This window comes from Leptidea sinapis, chromosome 23 (assembly GCF_905404315.1).
Source record: "Leptidea sinapis chromosome 23, ilLepSina1.1, whole genome shotgun sequence".
Lineage (NCBI taxonomy): Eukaryota > Metazoa > Arthropoda > Insecta > Lepidoptera > Pieridae > Leptidea > Leptidea sinapis.
In genome coordinates, this window is record NC_066287.1 from 2,643,565 (window position 1) to 2,665,658 (window position 22,094).

Here is a 22,094-nt window from a genome sequence, read left to right on the forward strand (position 1 = left end):
GTACTCGATAGCTTTTGTTTTTTTTTATAAATATACATTATGTGATTTGTTCTTACTCGAGTACCTAAGCCATGAGGTTTGAGTATTTTTTTGATGCATAAATTCACGTGGATTGTAATTTAAATTATTTGTTAAATATATGTGTAATGATGTAAAAGTGTGGCAAGGAGTTTCTAGCTACTTTATCTCATTAAAGTTGATTTTCCGCAGTGATTGTATATGGTAAAAATTTTGACACTTCTAATGTCTCATGTTTTGATGTAATTGAATAAATTTGATTTGATTTGAATCACATCAGCGCGACGCAAAAAGTTTCTTGTGAAACATAAAAGATTTTTCTGAGGGTTGCCTCTGGGTTCTGAGGTTGAGGCTTTGGATACAGTTGCTTACAAAATATTGTTTTATGTATTACAGCTATTTTAAAATACTCTATTTGATTAAAAAAGAGAGGCCGTTAAGATTCTTTTATGTTCCTCTCACTTTTTCTGCAGGTACAGTAATTTAAATGTAATATTAATTATAAAGTAGTTATATATATTCAAACAAAATAAATCTTATAACTATATTTACAATACTATGATTACATAAAATTTAAACTTTCATTATGGGGAAGCGTACCAAGAATACTGGCAGCATTTCTGCGTTGGATAGCAAGGCTGATCCGTTGACCGAAATAGCTGCCAGCGCTTGGGTTTCCAGTAGCCTTATTGAGGCGCGAAGATAGTACTTTGTACATTCTCCGCACCTCTGGACCCCACGGGCCAAGTGTCTCGACAAAAGGCAATTAAAAAAATTCACTTTGAGTTTGCCTACTGAATAAAGAAATTACGAATTTTGAAGTCACCCACTTTAATTTTTTTTAGAAATATTTATTAAAAGTTATTTTTTCTCAAGTGTAAGGTTTTCTTAAAAAACGAATAATATTTACAATTGAAACCACAAATTATCCAACAACATTAATATTATATTTAAATATATTTTGTAATGTTATTAGTTTCGAAAAGAACACGCACAGTAGCATAGAGAAAATATAAATCTATTCATTCCACACAAAATCGTTCAGCCGTTTAATGCATGAATGTGTTTGCTTAAGCGTGATTCTTTAGTTCATAGGATTAAAAGGATCTTAGTAAAGGATACCGGCTTGTTTGTTCTCATATGTATTTGCCTGTGATTGTGTCCGCGTGAAAAGGTTATTTTTGTTCTAAAGGCAAATACCAGTCACATGAGATGAATTAATTCTTAGAGTGAAAATAAAATAAAAATAATAGTTTAAAAAAACATAAACACATACTTTACGGGAAAACCAAACTAAAACGTAGAAAATAATTTAATAAAAAAAACCCCCATTTGTCGTATCACCGCTCTTCGACAACTCTTGCCGTCTCGCCTGGTATCGAAATCTTAAGCGATTGCCAATTCATTTGGAAGACAAAGTCAAACTGGTTTCAAAAAAGCTGGGCGTCATTAATAGAGCACGTCAATATTTAAGGCGACACTAAATGCCAGCGACCTTGAGCGATATGAGTTCACGGCTGCCGGCCCGCCATCTATGTAACAAAACCAATATTTTCAAAATTCTTGGGTGGAAAACAGTTTATATGCTTACAATCCTCGTTATTCACTACTAATCTGAATAAATGAACCTACAAACCGGCTCTAACACTGCCGAACCTTCAAAAAGGCTTGCCGAGCCTTTTTGAAGGTTCGGCAGTGTTAACTATAACCATCAGCAAGAATTAGCAACCTACAAATAAGACTTAAGGATATGTGTAACAGTATTAAGTAGTGTTCATAGCTCGAAATGCTATACTTTCACCACAAAACTTATCATGTTTGCGTGTTTTCTGCTTACTCTTCGCCCAGATTCAAGCACTCTACAAAGCGCAGGTCCAGCCATTTATGGAGTATTGCTGTCATCTCGAACCATTTGACCGCGTGCAACTCAGAGCTGCTCGAATTATTGGGGATCTAGTGCTCTTTGAACAGCGTTGCGTAGAGACGTCGCTTCATTGTGTGTCTTCTACCGCATTTATCGCGAGGAGTGTTCCGAAGAGCTGTTTGGCCTGATTCCTGCCGCAGAATTCCACGTTTGCACGACACGTCACAAATTAGGATATCATCCCCACCGTCTGCATGTGTGGCGTTCACCCACAGTGCGGTTTTCAAGGAACTTTCTTCGACGGACTAGAAAGCTGTGTATTGGGTTCCTTGTGCTCTGTTTTCAGGACAACATATCATGGATACCTTCACTTATTCTAGTAATGCAGGAGAATGTGGGCGACGGTGATCACTTAACATCAGGTGACGTTGGTTTGTAGTCTCTTCCATTTTAAAAAAATCAATAAGTCTAAACTAGGAATAGTGTGATTTACAAAAAAAAGAAAGTTATTTATTCTTAAGCTCAGAATACAGAACAAACCAGAAACTGTCAACGTGTACAATAATGAGGCGCTGTAAACTAGTTAAGTTCGTTAAATTTTCAATTAGCAAAGGCTGACCCGCGTACTGTTTACAACTATGTCAGTTCTTAAATAATTACGACGTCGTGTGTGTTTCTCACTTGAAAAAATGCTACCATACATCCGAAGAAATCGAATGGAATTACATTTCATCTACAAGTAGAACATTTTCAATAAATTTTATTAAAATATTGAATTTTAAAACAAGACCTAAAAGCGGTAATGTATGGAGCGTTGGTATCAGTGGGAGGGGGATGAGGCGCGGACGGGGAGTTATTTGATTGAACACTCCTTCTGGTTTGTTCTGTATTCTTAGGCTGAGATCTATAGACCGTAGTTAGACTATGCTCAGACTTTACTTATGTAAAACTGAGCTGAGTGTGATAAAACGGAAATTTACTTTTGCAATGGGTTAGCTTAAGCTCAGCATAATTTTACCTGTCAAATAACTATAAAAACGAAATGAAAGATAATGGTAATCTTACACTCAGCTAAGTTTTACATAAGTAAAGTCTGAGCAAAGTATAAGTACGCTCTTTAGATCTCAGCCTTAGTTCTTAAGATAATGTAAATTTCATAGTAAGATAACTTTTTGGTGTCCGTACAAAGAATCTTTTTGACGTCCCATGTAGCCGATTGCTAACAGACACAGCCTACTAAGCTAGAGATATGAAGGATAAGTCCTTCAAATAAGTTTGATGAATATGGATGTTTTTTTCCGAGTCATGGATGTTTATTTGTATTTATGTGTGTTTAAGTAAGTATATGATTGTGTTAAATATACCCATAGAAGAGGCTATGTCCAGTTTACCAGTGCTAGGCTTCCGGATGCCGGCTAGATTATGGGTACCACAAAGGCGCCTATTTCTGCCGTGAAGCAGTGATGTGTAAGCATTACTGTGTTACTGTCTGAACGGTGCCGTAGCTAGTGAAATTACCGGGCAAATGAGACTTGACAACTTATGTCTCGAGATGCCGAACGCAGTTGTAGTGCCGCTTAGAATTTTTGGGTTTTTCAATAATCCTGAGCGGCACTGCATTGTAATGGGAAGGGCGTATGTCTGAACGTCCTGCTCGTCTCGCCCCTTATTTTCATAAAAAAAATTATGGCGTGTTAATTTGTGTAAAGGTGTGTGAATATTATATTATTATTGGGTATCGGATATAAAAAAATCCATTAAAAAAATAACTTGACTAGATTGGAAGAAGGTTTCCGGTAGCTTCTATTTCTTGAATACAAACGGAATGCAACGGATTTTCTTAAAGCCCACTCTGAGTCATATGAGCTCTTCTTATTTTTGTAGGTAGACTTCCTCTTTTACTTTTCCGGTACTATTATTTGAGCTTCATAATATAGATTTTCTCTAAGCCCCACTCCCTGTCTCTATGGCTTTTTCCGGAGGCTTTGTTGTTTCAATTTTGGATAAATCTGGACAGTAAAGGCTTCTTCTCAAGTACTCGTATTGACAAATTGAAGATTCCTGCGCTGTAATACTTCCAAAGTCGACATTAATTAGATTTAAGACGCCCAGACTTGTAACTGGTGGCCCAGAAAAATAGCTTATCCTGAAGATCCTGGTAACGATAATAGAACAAACTATGAAAATTATTGTATTACTATCGATCCTTTATAAGTATGCATAGATCGAAATTAATCCGACATTTTAAAGGGGTCAAGATACATTAAAACCAAACTATGTACCAACCTACATATCAACCTATTTTTTTATGAAAATAAGGGATGGGACGAGCAGGACGTTCAGCTGATGTTAATTGATTCACCCTGCCTATAACAATGCAGTGCCGCTAAGGATCATTGAAAAACCCGCAAATTCTGAGCGGCACTACTACTGCGCTCGTCACCTTGAGACATAAGATGTCAAGTCTCATTTGCCCAGTAATTTCACTAGCTACGGCGCCCTTCAGACCGAAACACAGCAACGCTTACACATTACTGCTTCACGGCAGAAATAGGTGCCGTTGTGGTACCCATAATCTAACCGGTATCCGGCAGCCTCCCACTGGTAAACTAGACATATCCTGTACTATGGGTATATTTAACACATTAATATACTTACTTAAACATTCATAAATACATATAAACATCCATGACTCGGAAACAAACATCTATAGTTGTCAAATAAGTCATTCATACTCTAGCTTAGTAGGCTGTGTCTCTATGGTGAAGATGGTGGGACAGGCTATTTAAATAATTATAAGTATTGGAAGTTCCAATTCAATCTGACAATTAAATCATTGACAAATTTCGTTCAATTCATAATTCTATCCCTACTCCCCCCGCCGCACGCTTTCTCTCCTATTCCTACATCGATACATTTTATTAATAAATATTATTTTCACTTCTCATGCTCTGAAATTCCTTATTTGTGCACGATATAGGCTGAGTGATAGTGCAAAGAAAATGAGCCATACAGCCAAACACAATAAAAAGTTTAGACATAGAATTTGTTATTTTTTAATATTTACTTTAATTTATTTGCCTCATATGTTTTTTAAAACATAAAAGATATTAAAATTAAAATTAAAATACGTTAGGTTATTTAATTAATTAAAAAAATATATATATTACCAAATTAATTCAATAGTAGGCTGTATAGGTATGGAGCCCAAGCCTAATATCAATGTCGTAAGATTAAAAAATAAGCGGCGGGAAACAGGTCTTGTTTTTCCGTGCGTTTATTAATTTCTTCAAATTTGCTAAAATTGTTAAAAATGTCCATGTTATACCACTGTTTTATTTCATCGCAATCGAAATGAAAAGCAGAGTTTATAACTCGTCCACAAAACTATTGTAACAAAAATGGTTCGTTTTGTGCACACGTTGTGAAATCTACTATTCCATTATTTACAACAGGATTTTCGAAAAGTTTTAATTGTAATAAATCTATAATTTTACAGAAAAACAAAACTGCTTTTTTTTGGAAGAGGAATTGTCACCTGATATTAAGTGATCCTTCCGCCAACGATCTCTAACTATAATAAAATTATATAGGCCAAGTTCATATATAAATGAAATACATTACAATTATAGATGCTACAGAACTACATTAAAATATTACATTAAATTTTCATAGATGCTCTGAGAATGGAGAGACATGATATGTAGACAATAAAAGAAATATTTACAAAAATGTTTTATTTCATCTCAAAAATTTCCTGATAATGTTTTTTATGTTCATAAGCACATTCACGAATTTGCTAGAAACACGAGGAACAAAAAAAACTTATTATACCTACTATTCGGTTAATTCGAGTTAGACTTTTAATGGGCAATGCACAAACTGTTACAAGAAGATCCCAGAAAATTATCTACGTAATTCAAAAGAATTGAATTGAAGAATCCTGAGTGGCACTGCATTGTAATGGGCAGGGCGTATCAATTAACATTAGCTGAACGTCCTGCTCGTCTCGTCCCGTATTTACATTTAAAAAAATAAGTAATTTTGAATTCTATTCTGAATAAAAATATTTGAATTTGATATTTTTTTTAATACCGCCTACATTGATAAGTGCACAAAGGTTTTACGTCCTTCAGATAGGTGCGCAGGTATTAGCAGTTGCATACTCTTTGTATTTGTATCGAATATAGTTGAATCACGTCTGCGATGTGAAACACGGATTGTTTTTACCTCTTCGACAGCAAGTCGTATCACACGGGCTGTTTTCGTTCGCGAAAAATCACATCTTCACAGAAAAAAAACATTTAAGTTTTTGTTATAGAAGAGGAGGACAAACGAACGTGCGGGTCACCTGATGTTAAGTGATCACCGCTGCCCACATTCTCTTGCACCACCAGAGGAACCACAGGAGCATTGCCAGCCTTTGTGGAAGGTCTACGCGCTTTCTTTGAAGGTACCCATATAGAAGAGAGTTCCTACAGTTCCTTGAAAACTACACTGTAGAAGATCGCCAAACATCCAGATGGTGGGGTCATCCCCATATCAAATGAAATATCCCATCATAGATAATTTTAATTAAAGAGGAGTTAATGATAATGACAGTGAGTGACACGACTAGAAGAACTTAGAATGTAAAAGGGAGCGAAGCGAGCATCAGACTTGAGTCATAGGATAGGTTTTTTTTCGTGGTTTTTTCTATAAAATGGGCCCCGCGAAGCATGACTGCTACTTGGCCTTTAGAGAAACTTTTATCTTTTTTGAGGTTAGGTTACATTAATTTGATTTTCAAGAGACTGGTGCGTTACCTTTTCATGGGAGTGGGAGAGTAAGCCAGAGGATAGAGGACATCTCCCTCCCTCCCCCTTCCCCTTTCACCCCCCTCCACCTACGACGTGATACTAAATTCTTACCAAATTATATCTAAGTCTTACCAAATAAACCTTATAAATACCAAAGAAAAAAGAAAGAAAGTGCTTTTTTTCTCATTTCACGGAACCAACTCCGGCATTTGGTCAAATCACTAGATTTGTTTCGAGAAATGATAAAACCGTGTTGTTATTTTAACATCCTCCGAGATTTGATCAAATCACTGTTTTTGTTCATATCCCTGCGACATATATATTGTGTCTTTTTTGACTTATATAAATGTTGTAATAACAACTTTTAGTTTGATCCTCCAGGACATGAAATAGCGCTCGTAAAGAATCATTTAATAAACTAAAATTAACAAAAATATGAACGATGCGGTACTCGAACCGGCGACCTCTTCACTTCCACTTTCGTTCCACTCTGCCAACCTGAGAGTTCAACAAGACATATCAAAATTTATGAATGTGACGTCACTCGAACGGTCGGGTTCGAGTCCAGCATCGTTCATAAATATTGTATTCAAATTTAATTTGTGTAATAATTAATCCCTGAAGTGAGGGTTATCACTTTAAAAAATAACAAATTGTTTGTACTTACCGGGATTCAAACCTGGAGCCATATTTTATTCTTTAAGAAATTATTTAAATATCGGATAGCCTTAGAAACAAAATACAGCCGTGTGTTCTGCGCATGCGTGTAGCCCTATCATTATATGCCTTGCGCGGACGCAGGCTGGCAGTACATAGGTATTATGTATAATTATACATACCGCTTATTTACCAGACACGCAAGCATTTTTGTTTAGAGAAACGTGTTTCTTCGACTGTTAGGGTTGAAACTAATTTAAATACATGCTCTAGAATATTTTATAACTCTACTAGCTGCCCCGACAGACGTTGTTCTGTAGATAATAAAAAAAATACTGTTTTGTAGGAATTTGCAAATAATATTTCAAAACATCAAGAATTTTTTTCGTAAAAAATGCTCCCTGTTGTTATAATGAAATTGTTTCACAGCAGAACTGTCAAACCGCGCGTCAAAAATACTCTCACAGAAAATATGTCCAAACAAAACAAATATTGGAAATAAAAATAATTATGGTTCCCAAATCGAAATAAAAACTATCCTATCTCTTAAGTTGGACTAAACTGCACTCCATGAAGTAATCCCCATTGAAATCCGTTCATTAGTTTAGGAGTCCATTGAGGACAAACATTGTGACACGAGATTTATATATATTAAGATGTTATCTAAATAATTGTATATTTTTTCTGTGATAATAATATTTCTTATTGTTTCGATTTCTGTAGAGATTTATAAAACTAGGATCTAAACGTGCATTCTGCAGTTCAAATTCAAATTTAAATTCAAATATTTTTATTCAAAATAGGATGTGACATCACTAATTATTTAAAGTCAAAAACTACCACCCATTCCAAAACGAATGCCTCAGTCCTGAGAAGAATGGGCCCAACAAACTCAGCGAGCATATTTTTCGGACAAAAAATATTTTTGCAAAGTAATATTGTAGAATTAAACTTATTATTTAATAGCCTGAGGGCGGTCGCTCCATTCCCAATCTGTGGTATCATTAAAAAAGTCATTTATGTTATGATAACCTTTAAAACGTTTCTTAACAATTCTTTTGAATATCGTAATACTTTTGTTGTAAAAGCGTAAACATCGCCCCACAAAATACTCAATAACTCGACATAGCCGAGTAGTAGGCATTATAAGTTTATATCTGTCCTCATATTTGTGAACGTTTAAGAACTCCTTCGGGAATGGAGCAACTGTCCGCAGGCTATTTAATAATAAATTTTATTGTACGATATAACATTGTAACAATATTTATATGAAAAAAAAAGCCCACTACGTTTCTTGCTCCTTTCTTTCTTCTCAGGTCTGAAGCATTCTTTTTCGAATAATAGGTAATTTAGACTTTCAATAAGTGATTTTTGAATAAAAATAATTGATATTGAATCATTAATTTCTAAGCAATAATTTGGAGCTCTGCAGATTAAACAAACACCTCCTCAATCTTAGGCCTCGAAGATTGCAGAGCGTGTATATTCTAGTGCAGATGAAACCTCGTTACACATTCTCTCTGAATGTGGTCCTATAATGCGTAAACGTAGCATCTCTTTGGAAAGACATTGAAACACTTGAGATGCGTCAGCTCACTGCTAGAGATATAATAACACAACATATTACCTCATGGTACGAACGAATGAACGAACTAAATCAGTTTGCTTTTCAATTTACATCATTTTTGACATTCAATTGAAATCATTGCGATTTAATCAGTTGATTTGACGTCAACCTAAAATAGATAGCTCTAATCACGTCGTTGTACGAAATAGCAAAGCAGTTCATTTTAGGTTGTCAATTGAATCGCAATAAGAGTTCATGGTAGGCCCGCTCGTCTAAAGAACTTTATTTAACTCGGTACGTTAGCAAAAAACTTCGCAAGAACACCAATTGACACGAGAGTGGGTCAGGGATTGGAAATAATAACTCCAGGAACGAGTCGAGTATAGAGATAGTTTATGCCTCTTTATAAGTTTTTTTTAAACATATGGAGCACTTTCTAACATAATCATGTTTCATCGTGGCATTAAGTTTTCGTTTCATTTACTCTTATAGATTTCTGCGAGAGAAGTTGCCAAGATTTACACTTATTGATTTTTTAGTGACCGGTTAATTTTATTGGTTTATTTCGCGGAGAAGGTTTCTTCTTGGATATCTTTCACTGCTGAAAACAAATCGTGAAATATCTAATTGGGGTCACCGTTCGAGAATTGAAGCTTAAGGAATTTATATATTTCTCAAGAAAAAAACATTAAGAAAAAAAATTTACCGCCTTATTTTACGTTACGTTTAACTTTTAAAATTTATATGGACATATACAAAGAACCTTAGATCATTTATACGTCTAGATAGACTATGACAGCTGTGTAAACGTCGAAAAATTGAGGTTGACTTTTAACCTCTATTTTGAGCGATGTACGAACACTCAGTGACATCCAAATCGCGAGTGTAATATGTAGAGCTTCTCACACACACTAAAATATTAAACCTGGCCTGCATTTATCGGTTGCCCAACAGTAAGAGACTCTATCTCGACGTATAAATTATCTAAGATTTTAAAATTTGACGTATTATACAAAGAACAATCGACAAAAGGTGTATACCATCGAAGCTGACTGCTTATATTCATTAGACGAATATTTTCAAATAAAAACTTGACTATATACTATATAATACTACTACTAATCTTTTGTTAAATTTATATTATTATAACTAATGATTAAGAAATGTATTTTATAAAATTTGCACGTCATAAATGTGACAAACATGTACTTAATAATATTTATGTAACATCAATCTAACGTGCAAATAAAAACTTTGACTTTGACTTTGAAGTAGTATTCAACTGTTTTTTTATGACGACGTTCACCGGATGCAGTGCTTTTCAGGATTCTCGAAATACCTATTCATTCAATCAATTCAGAGCGGCAACAAAATTGCACTTGCCGTTCAAATCGAAACACAATAATCCTTCCACGTACTGTCTCAATGTACATACATATTAATAGATTCAAGTATAAATAGTAATAGGATGAAGCAGAAACAAAAAATATTAATTACTAATTAATATTAATGTGCATTCAATCGCCATTTTGAAAACGTCATCGTATTGAACGTACTATGCACAAAGCGCGGGAACGAGTAATGTTTTTTTTTGCCTTCACCTGTCAAGGAACCGTTCATTCAGCCAGCAGTATTATTATGTTTACTAATTAATATTCAATGTAAATACATATTAAGTTGTAAGAATGTTAGGAATTGTCTGTTACATATAGTAATTATGACAATATTATAGACTTCTATCTGTTCTGTAATATATTGATATTATGTCGACTCGTTGTGCTTAGGTACGTATTAATAGGTACAATATAATGGTAATCTTTCTTATTTTGTGTATTTTTACTTTAATCATCTTTCTATAGATAATCAATGGTGTGTGCTCTAGTTCCATCCTTGGCGAGTCAACATCTCCTGAGGATGCCTCGTGTAGAGGCGAAACATGTGTGGAATCCGTTGAAGACATATCTCAGCAGAATCAGTAGATAACTAATAACATTGCTGTCGATATTAATACCATGTTTGTGCTGCAGAAGAGGGCTATTCGCGGTATTTATAACCTAGGTCCTAAAGAATCATTGTGAACAAAATTTAAAGCAATAAACATCTTGACTGTTGCCTCTCAATATATTCTTGATAATGTTGTGTTTGAACATGACACATAACTGAATATGCTAGAAACTGTCATAACCATAATGTTAACACCAGGAAAAAAAATAAACTTATAATGTCTACTACTCGGCTAAGTCGAGTTAGTAAGTTTTTTGGTGGGTTTGTAAGTGGGGCGTTGTATATGGGGCACACTAAATGTTTTGCACTTCTAGCTAATCGGAACTATTTGAATTTTGAATGTTATATTTTTTTAAACGTTGCAACCTTCTTAGTAAAAAAAAAACAATTGGTGGGAAATCATTTGTCAATTGTATTTTATCACACATCAAAGCTCTACGTACGCAACGAAATTCGGGGATTCTGTGTAAAATTGATCAGCTCTCACTGGGCAATCGTGGTCCATTTAAAATCCAAAAATTGATTGGGCCATTCTGACCCTATATTAATCGAGCGTCGATTTGTTAAAAATTTTCAAAAATAAATTACTAATGTCAGGGTAGGTTATTATATATTATTATATTATATACTCTTCTATTTCTGCTGTTGATAAATCAAACAACCATATATCTGGATGTGAAGCGTTCCTCCGCAGTAAATTTTTACAATAATTTAATCATTATCATCATCGTCATCATTCCAACCGGAAGGCTTCTGGCCAAGGGTCTCCCCCAAAGATCGACATTACGATAGGTCCTGCGTTGCCCTCATCCTACCTGTTCCGGCGCACTTGAGTCTTGAGCAGATCATCGGTCTAATAGTGGGGAGGCCTACCAACACTTCGTCTTCCGGTACGTGGTCGCCATTTGAGGACTTTACTGCCCTAACGTCCATCTGTCCGTCGAACTATGTGCCCATTGTCACTTCAGCAACTATCTGGGCTATGTGACTTTGGTTCTACGGATGTACAATTAAACTGTAGAATAAGCTTCCTTCTAAGATGTCTATCTGGCTGGCAACCTGGACGGTGATGTCTTGGTTGTTTCTTTTATGACTATAAAGGACGAGACGAGCAGGATGTTTAGCTCAGGATTCTTGAAAAACCCAAAAATTCTGAGCGGCACTACACTTGCGCTCGTCACCCTGAGACATAACATGTTGAGTCTCATTTGCCCAGTCATTTCACTAGCTACGGCGCCGTTCAGACCGAAACAATAATACCTACTTACACATTACTGCTTACGGAGAAAAAGACGCCGTTGTGGTGACCATAATCTACCCGGCATCCAGTGCAAACGAGCCTCTCACTGGAAAAGTTATACCGTTATTTTAGAAAATGGGCAACGATATTTAAGTTTACTAGCATGAAAAATCCTCAATATGTCAGTGAAGAAAATTAGCGGTAGGTAAAAATAATCCTGTTTAGGTTAACACTCAAAATAAAAGGTTTGCCCGTAAACCCATACACAACAAAATCAAACTTGACCACGCGAAGCAACATAAAAGTTGACATTGAGACAATAATAAACAATGAAACACAGCTAATATACAATTTAATTGTCATTTCATTGGTATTATTTATGGAGGTCTTTTCGTAATAAACTACTCATTACCGCTGGGTATTTGTTAAAGTTGAAGAATCGGACATTACATATCTAATTTAAAAAATTACGTAAGTTACGTTGCAAGCTTTTGTGACATATTGCCTCGTCTGTGACATTGGAGCTGTTTATTGTACAAAAAAGGTAATTGGTGAATAGTTTAGTTAGTGAAAATTTTCAGTACCCTGAGCACTTTCTTTGTGGCCTTTGAATGTGCTGTCACGCTCGTGTCGACTAAAGGCGTGACTGCATTACAGCGGCGCTGTGCGGCACGTCGCTTCATGTCGCTCAACGGTACATATCGCATTACAACTGCAAAAAACTGCAGCTCGTGTCATTTATAGCAGTTCGGTGTGCGAGCAACCTTACAAGATGCGCGATAGTGACAACGATTTGGGCATTATTTCTTTGTTGAGAGCAGAAGAAGAACGAATTATGGAAGAGAGAAAAAATAAGAAGGAATGGATTGCGGTCATACCAAACTCACGCGAAGGTAAATATCACTATTTGTTTCCTAGCCTTCTTAATGACTCTGCACGATTTCACACATACTTTATAATATCAAAGATAAAATTCTATTAATTTAACAATTAACAGTACGCATAATGAGGCGATGCGCCGCTTGTTATGCTGAGCGTCGCTGCACTGCGAGTCGAGGGCTGCGCGTCAAAATATTCTTTCCGAGGCAACTCTTCTGCGACGCACATCAATGTACAGTGCATCACCGCCTTTTTCAACATGCACCATACAATTTGATTTAAATATTATTTCATCACTTTGTGCCGCACTGTACAGTGCCGCGCAGCCTCGCTGTAATGCGGTCCGGCCTTTAATTATTTATTAAAAAAGATTAAAAAGTACTTTTTTAACTTAGTTTTAAGCCTAGATTTATTTGTCTCGAGGCGGATGTACATGGGCAAGCTACTGAATACCTAAGTACTCAGGGTATTTCTAGTTTCGACTTCAATTGAATAAGTTTTTGATTGGTTATTAACTGCCAAAAGGTAATTGTGGTGCCAAAAGGTGTTTTGACTAATAATCTAAATAATATCTTTTACAACTATTTTTAGTTCAAGGCAGTGCCTGCAGTAAAATTTATCGGAGTAATTATTTATACACAAATATAAATTTATATTGTAAACTAGCTGACCCAGCAAACGTTGAATTGTCATTTAAAGTAATAAGAAAAAATTAAAATGTTTGGGGTATAAAAAATAGATGAAAACCGCTTCTCAGACCTACCAAATATTATCAAATGGTACATAAAATGTATCGTACTTCTATAATTATTATTGCATATTATTCTGTTCCATCCACAGTTAATCTACCAACTATACTTGGCTAAAATTGAGTTTATTTTTTACCGCCTCAGAAAGAAAGCTATAAAAATTCGAAAGTTATTCATTTTAAACTATTCTTTTCTCCGAAATTTACCGCCTCAGAAAGAAAGCTATAAAAATTCGAAAGTTATTCATTTTAAACTATTCTTTTCTCCGAAAATAGCCAAATCGGTCCAGCCGTTAGCGAGACTAACGATCAGCAATTCATCTATATATATATATTCTTTTCGTTTCGTTTCGAAGTGAAAATTTTATATATATATATATATATATATAAAATTTTCACTTCGAAACGAAACGAATACACTTTAGATAATTTATACGTCCAGATAGACTCAAAAACTGTGAATGCGTCGAAAAAAATTGCGGTGAATTGATAGCCTATATTTTCACCTCAATATTATTAACACTTGGCCTGTTGTCATGCGTTGCCTAACAGCAGGAGGCTCTATCTAGACGTATAAATTATCTAAGTAATACACTAAGTAACAAAATTGTTTCATGTTACAGTCAGTGTCACATGTTAGTTTGTCGGAGACAAAAAAATATATAAAACAGTAATAATATAATACTTACCTATATATTATTCAAACATACTGCCATTTAATGTCTGCGATTTTTTTTTAATTACAGCCAAAGAATCGTCTGCCTGTCCATAGTAAGTAGGTATGTCCTTCTATAACAAAGTACTTGTTGAAAATCAGCGTTGCCAGATGAAAAGGCATAAAAAGGCATAAAAGGCATTTATTTTCTCAAAATTGATTCCTTTAGAATTCTTTTTGATGTCATTTCTTATACTACTATATACTACTACCGCTTCGGAAACAAATGGCGCTCTGAGAGAGAAGAAGCGGCGCAAGAAACTCTCCCAGCATTCTTTTTTTTGCGCTCTTTTCAATAAAAATATACAATATTGTACAGTCATTTCTATCGCTATAAAATAATCACAATCTAGTCCCAGGCTGTCCGATCATTTAGATATTCAGCAGTGGAGTAATAGGATTTACGACAGAGCCATTTTTTTATAAAACATTTAAATTTATTTATAGATAATGCCTGAACAGTGGCTGGGACTTTATTGTAGAAGTGTATACATTTACCCTTAAAGCTATTATGTATCTTATGAAGCTAAGATATACCGCTTTTCCGCTTTTTACACCGCCTTTCTTGATAATGGACCGCCTTCCGCTTTTATCTGACGCGGTTCCGCTTTTTTTGAGACTAGTTAGTTCCATGTCATGTTCAACTTTGAGCAAGTTGAAAATTTACTCGGTTGAATGAATAATTCCAATCTGAAAAGACTGTTGTTAAAGTAGTACACGAAAAAATGGTGACTTATTGAATGAATGGTGAAAGACGAAAATGGTGAACGGCTGTTCACAAATCTTCCTAAGAACGCGCTCACAGCTCTGTCAGTTCCCACTTCAAATGCAGATTATGAGAGGAAATTTTCAAAAATAGATAATAAAAAAACTGACAAGCGAAATCGTCTAATTACACCAACAGTCAATGTAGTTCATTTGGCGGGCTAGGCTGTAAGAAAAAATGAGGCGCTGTTCCAAAATTTCAAAGCTTCTCCAAACATGTTGGCAAAGATGACTGTCAAACAGATTTACAACATTCCAAAAGCAGAGGTCGAAGAGTCGGGAGACAATGCTGAGGATGTGTTTTCCATCGAATAGGGAATTAGAATAAAATTCCTTTTAAACACTCACATTTTTTTATGATCACTGACATATTCCCTTTAATTTATGAAATCTCTCTTCCTGGTATGAATAAACATATAAAAAAATAAAGCTTATGGAGAAAGAACAATCGATAATGTTAGGTACATACATGTTAATATATAATGTTTAAACAAGAAGTTCCGCTTTTTTTGTTGAAAATCCGCATTTTTAAAGTACCGCTACCGCATTTTCAACTTTCGTATCTGGCAACACTGTTGAAAATTAACATTTAGTAAGAACATGTCATTGCGCACGAGATAAGGGAGGTATGTGGTATCGGTTGTATACCTAGCTACTAACAATGATATTATAGTATTAAAAGAGGTAGATATGTCACTAGCGCGCCGAAAATCAATCTCCTAAATTGAGTCAATTGGTTCCTTTGGTCATAGTCGCTCTCTCGATACGAAAACGGTACACACGCGTTTGTTGTTGACAGAATTGCTTACAATTTGATATAGGTACAACATTAAAATGCCGTCTTGTGTTATGGGAAGATGCACTGATGATACGAAAGTAAAAAAAAATCTTAGAATTACATACCACAGTTAAGAAATCATTAATTATAACGTTGCCATGACAACGCCGATCACAGTTATGTTTACAAAATGACTTGACAATATAACTTGAGCTCAAGTTCAACTTGTCTGGTTATTCCAGGTCATTATGATATGGCTACATTAAAAAAAACACGCTAACTTAGGTACCGAAAAGGCTAACACCGCTCTCTTGGCAGCCGTAGTAGTAGAAATATGATCATATACCATCAGGTTACCTAAAACCAGATTCAGGAGGCTCTATGTGATTATGAGGTCATCACCAACGAACGAGTGAGCCCGTTATCCGTCGATAGCTAAATAAAATGAGATAAAATTCTGAACAATAATTTCGAATAGCATCAAAGCAACTCCGGCGCCGAAGGCGTGGTCGATCTACAACTCGAGTGTCAGTGGCGCCGATGCTTTCCGTTTTGACGTTTCAACTTTTTTCTTCTTTTTTTTTTCAAAGTGCCCGAGGCAAAGGTAACGCATTAAGTTTATTTAATTAATGGCAATACTAATTTATTATTGATGATGACTTTACTGTTATAGATTCTGATTCATGAATGGTCAGTATTTATTTAAGTTTTTTAAGTGTTACAATATATAAAACAAAGTATTATTCACCTTAGATTTATCTATATATTAAAAGTTCCATCAGTCCTTCACCAGTGGAAGGCTCCTTTGCACAGGAAGCCGGCTAGATTATGGGTACCACAACGGCGCCTATTTCTGCCGTGAAGCAGTAACGTGTAAGCATTACTGTGTTTCGGTCTGAAGGGCACCGTAGCTAGTGAAATTACTGGGCAAATGAGGCTTAACATCTTATGTCTCAAGGTGACGAGCGCAATTGTAGTGCCGCTCAGAAATTTTGGGTTTTTGAGAATCCTGAGCGGCACTGCATTGTAATGGGCATGGCGTATCAATTACCACCAGCTGAACGTCCTGTTCGTCTCATCCCTTATTATCATAAAAAAAAATGCACTGTTACTTTACAACTGCCTATAGTTTATTTGACTTTGATCTTAGTCCTGACTAGTTGACGGACAGTCTTCAGCTCTGTTATCAGTCCCGATGCCCTTGCTTCACGGCAGAAAAAGGTGCCGTTGTGGTACCTACGCATAATCTAGCCGCCATCCTGTGCAAAGGAGCCTCCTGCTGGTAAATGGCCTTAGTCGCTCTTACGACACCCTTGGGCTTGAGATATCCCGATTCTTTTTATGCCCCGGCGAAGCCTTCGCCTACGTACAAGCGTGGCTAAACTACGGCGTCATACTGTGGGGCAACAGCGTAGATGCACACGAACTCTTTATTTTACAGAAAAAATGTATTCGTGTGCTTGCAAATATTAAACAAAGAGAAAGCTGCAAACCTTATTTTCAAAAACTAAATATTCTTACATTACCGTGCACATATATATTCGAAATATGTAAGTTTGTAAGAAAACACCCAAATCTATACACAAAAATCATAGACATGCCCCGGCACAACAGACGCTATAAAAATAATCTTTTGCAAACTAACTCTAAATTAACATTACACAGTTCGGGTCCCTACCCAATGTTAGTTAAAATTTATAATAATTTACCAGAACACTTAAAAGCCGAAACCAATATTAAAAAAATCATAAGCTCTTTGAAAAAGTTACTTATGGAAAAATGTTACTATTCTATTAATGAATACATAGAGGAAAAAAATATTTGAATGTCTGCCCCTCTGTCGTTCATTGCTATGCCTTATTACGAGATGCATGTGATAATTATTTAGTACTACAATTTTATTTAGTAACTAACTCGCATGTAACGCAATTTAATTAAATAAATAAAAGCACAGAGCAAATATTTCCTAAGACTCAACGCTATCATATTGATCTTACCACTGGGCCGTATCTGGGTCACATATTATAACGTACAAAATGAGGGCGAAAAATTTAATGAAGGCAAAGCTAGTGGATGTGAAGTTATGTAAAGATCCATTTCTGTTTTTTTTTTTTTGTGTGAGTAGTCATTAAATATTTGACGAACTGCAGTCTGGTTACTTGGTTAGTTACAATTTACAAACTATGCGTCACACATCGACAACCTTTTAAGCTATTGCATAGCTTCTATCGCGGGCCTTGAGCGTGGAGACCGAACCCAGAATTTCCGTAACGAAAATAACCTAAGACTTACTTACTAGATGTATATAGAAATTTCACTACGCGCATTACAGTTGCCGTGGAACAGCGGTTATCAGATATGCTTTTTGTGCAGTAGGTCCCAGGTTCGAGCCGGAGGTACGCTTGATTTTTTTTTAATTTCTTTATTTTTTTTATCACTTTTTTTTAATTTTTATTATTATGACATGCATTTTTAATTAGTTTCTCCTGTCCCGTTTTCTGTCTGTAATCAAATCTTGCAAGTTAAATTTTACTCAATTCCCGTTTGCTTTTTTTTAAATTAACTTTATCAAAAATAAAATACTGCATAAATAAAATAAATTAATAATTATAAGTGCATAAGTTGATAAAATATATATATATATATATGCAATAGCTTTGCCGCGGCAGTCCCCGAGTGCCACACGTCTTTTTATTTAATTAATAATCTCTTTAATGTCTGTTTTTTTATGGATGATAGGACAAACGAGCGTACGGGATACCTGATGTTCAGTGATCACCGCCGCGAATATTCTCTTGCAACACCAGAGGCATCACAGGAACGTTAGCTGCCTTTCAGATAAGTGTGCGCTTTTTTTGAAGGTACCCAAGTTGTAACGTCCTGGAAACACCGCACAAGAAAGCTCATTCCACTTTGCCAGTCATTCTGTCAAGAATGTGCTGAGCAACTCGTGAAAGTATCAAGATGAAATTTACATCAAATCTGCTGTTGAAAGTGTAAATTCAATTGAAACATATAGAAGTAGAAACAACTGCAATGTTCTCAGTAGAATCGAACCATCTGTCAATAGCTCAAAAGTCAAATATCTTTACCAGTGGGAGGCTCCTTTGCACAGGATGCCGGCTAGATTATGGGTACCACATTGGCGCTTATTTCTGCCGTGAAGCAGTAATGTGTAAGTATTACTGTGTTTCGTTCTAAAGAGCGCCGCTAAAGCTAGTGAAATGACTAGGCAAATGATACTTAACATCTTATGAGCGCAGTTGTAATGCCCCTCAGAATTTGTGAGTTTTTCAAGAATCCTGAGTGGGACTACATTGTAACGGGCAGGGCGTATCAATAACCATCAGCTGATCGTACTGCTCGTCTCGTCCCTTATTGTCATAAAAAAACCTTAAGCTACAAGCATCGGTGGTTTTTAACAGGTTGTGAATTTTATCTGAGTTCGACATACGGGCCCTACCAACACAATCTAAATTTCATACGTAAATGTAGTATCCTACTCTTGAGAAAAAAGCTAGATTGCACACCGTGGGGTGTGTACTGATAAAATAACAAGAATAAACACTAAATAAAAAGATTTTCCTTAAATAAAAAGTAATTAAACAGTACAATGTATACATTGCTAGCAAAATTTATTCAGGCGATTAATGTCTCTCACTCCATTTATTATTCATACTACACTCTCTGTTCATAAAGTTGACAATGATTGATTTATAATATTATCAGTTTTTGCTTTTCTTTCTTCTTCGCTATGCAAATTTTTACTATGCCAAATCTTGAACTGCCTCGTGTCTCACAACGTACTGAAAAAGAGATCTAAAGTTTATAGACAGTTTTGGACATTAATACGTTTGAATGTTTTAGTTGTTTTATTCATATTACTTTTCATAGCGTACCATCACCAATATTTTATTTTAACCTCTACGAGTAAAGAAATAATTTAGGTTTATATAATAATATAATAATAATAATATTGACACACTTTTACACAAATTATCTTGCCGCAAACTAGGCATGGCCTGTAGTATGGGTACAAGACAACGATATATTTAATACAATATACTTCCTTAAACACATAAATACATATAAACATCCATGACTCGGAAACAAACATCCATATTCATCATATAAATGATTGCACCTACCGGGATTCGAACCCGGGACCTCTAGCTTAGTAGTCAGGGTCACTAACCATTCGGCTATGCCGTCGTCGAGACCCCATCACCCCATGGCATGATTTGTATGTCCTACAATAAGTAAAACGCTAACTTTTTCGTTCCGGGAAACACTGATCGCGCGATATGCCTCAGATCCGCGCAATTTTGACACTCGCGCATCGTTTTCTGTCAATGCGTATTATTTTACATGTATCAATAGATTGCTTATAATTAGGATCATTTGACTGAATGTATTTGAAAGCTATAAGACAATGCAAACTAAACCATCTCATAAACAAAATAAGGGTCAGAACTAAGTGAGGGAGTAGAGTGCCGCGCGGCACACTCGGTTTTTGTGTACCTGAAAAATCTACTGCCGATTTGGGAAGGTAAATGCAGTAACGCACGACACGCCAAAAGTTAGGATATCATCCTCACCATCTGGATGTGTGGCGGTCCTCCACAGTGCGGTTTTCAAGGAGCTTTCTTCCACGTACTACAAAGCTGTGGAATGAGCTTCCTTGTGCGGTGTTTCCGGGACGATACGACATGGGTACCTTCAAAATAATTACTTAAGTACAGATGTCTATATCAGAATGCCGTGTAAACTTGAAATATTTAAAATGGTTAAGCAGAAATATGATATTTTTGATGTTCTGTCCTCAGATAATTTATAACTCTAGATAGAGCCTCTTACTGCTAGAAAACCGATGAAAACAGGCCACGCTTATTACTTTAGTGTGCGTGACAAGCTACTACTTACACTCGAGATTTGTATGACACATTGTGTTAGTGTGCGTACATTGCTCAAAAGAGAGGTTAACTGTCAACCTCAATTTTTTAAGACGTTTACACAGCCATCCAAGTCTATCTAGATGTAAATGATCTAATGTCCGTAACGTGTAAGCTCCAACCTGAATAAAACTTGTGAAGAACTACCGCCTAAAAAACAAATAGATTCATTTAAGTAAAACAGAAACATAAATAACAATTATTACATTACTTATCCATTTATATCTCGATTTTGCGACCAATAAAAATAATTATACACCTAATCCTATGACCATTTCTTTTACCGAAAGCCGACTCAACAGGTAATAGTATTATTTTTTCCAAAGGCCCTTTCCGAAGCACGCGAGCGTCGGGCGCCAACGCCATTTTTGTTTATTTTTTTTCTGCGGTTGCGTTTAGGATAGGAAACGGCCGCGGGCCGAACAGTCAGTCAAAAGTCACGCGTTCAAACTTGGATTTTAAAACGAAAAAAATAAAAGGGTCGTGAATGATACAGTTTTTTCGGTAAATTAGAGATTTGGAGGTTCGTTTTTTAAGAGAAATTGCGTGTTGGACGCGTGTAATGATACGTCTGGTTTCGAGTTTTCGGAACGTCCCGACTAAGACTTTGCTTTTTTTTTCTTCTAGCTCAAATTAGGGTTTAGGCTGGGTTATTAAATCAATTATAGATTTCGGTTTCTGTATCGGGATAGCAGTATCGAGAATTGAATAATGTTATATTTTGAATAATCCACGACAATTATATAATTAGAAATGTACTTAGGTAGGTTATCTTTAGCAATATGCAAGCATTATCAGGTCACGAGCTATACCAGGGGATATTGGCTTTCTTGCCTTTTAGCTGATTTGAGAAAGTATACAGGTACTAAAAGTCTACTATAAAAATGTTTGAAATTAGGCTTAAGTACATATTTTTTTTGTCGTCTATAGTTAATAACTATAAGTTTTTACTAATTACTTTTTAATTAAATAATATACTTATTCTACAAAAATCTATAAAAAACAACAACTGCAATATCCGGTTGAACTAATATATTGACAAGGTAAGAAAGTGTTAAAAATATACACGTACTATATTAGATATACATACATATTAAATAATATAAGT

At 35.5% G+C, this 22,094-nt stretch overlaps 1 long non-coding RNA gene across 1 annotated transcript; it reads right to left on the bottom strand.

The window, feature by feature from the left end:
- Nucleotides 1–19,724: 19,724 nt before the first annotated feature.
- LOC126971505 (uncharacterized) lies at nt 19,725–21,312 on the bottom strand. The gene is made up of 3 exons (XR_007730925.1): nt 21,271–21,312; nt 20,958–21,136; nt 19,725–19,840 (listed from the first exon to the last, which is right to left on the bottom strand). It is a non-coding gene; the product is annotated as an uncharacterized LOC126971505 (long non-coding RNA).
- Nucleotides 21,313–22,094: the final 782 nt, after the last annotated feature.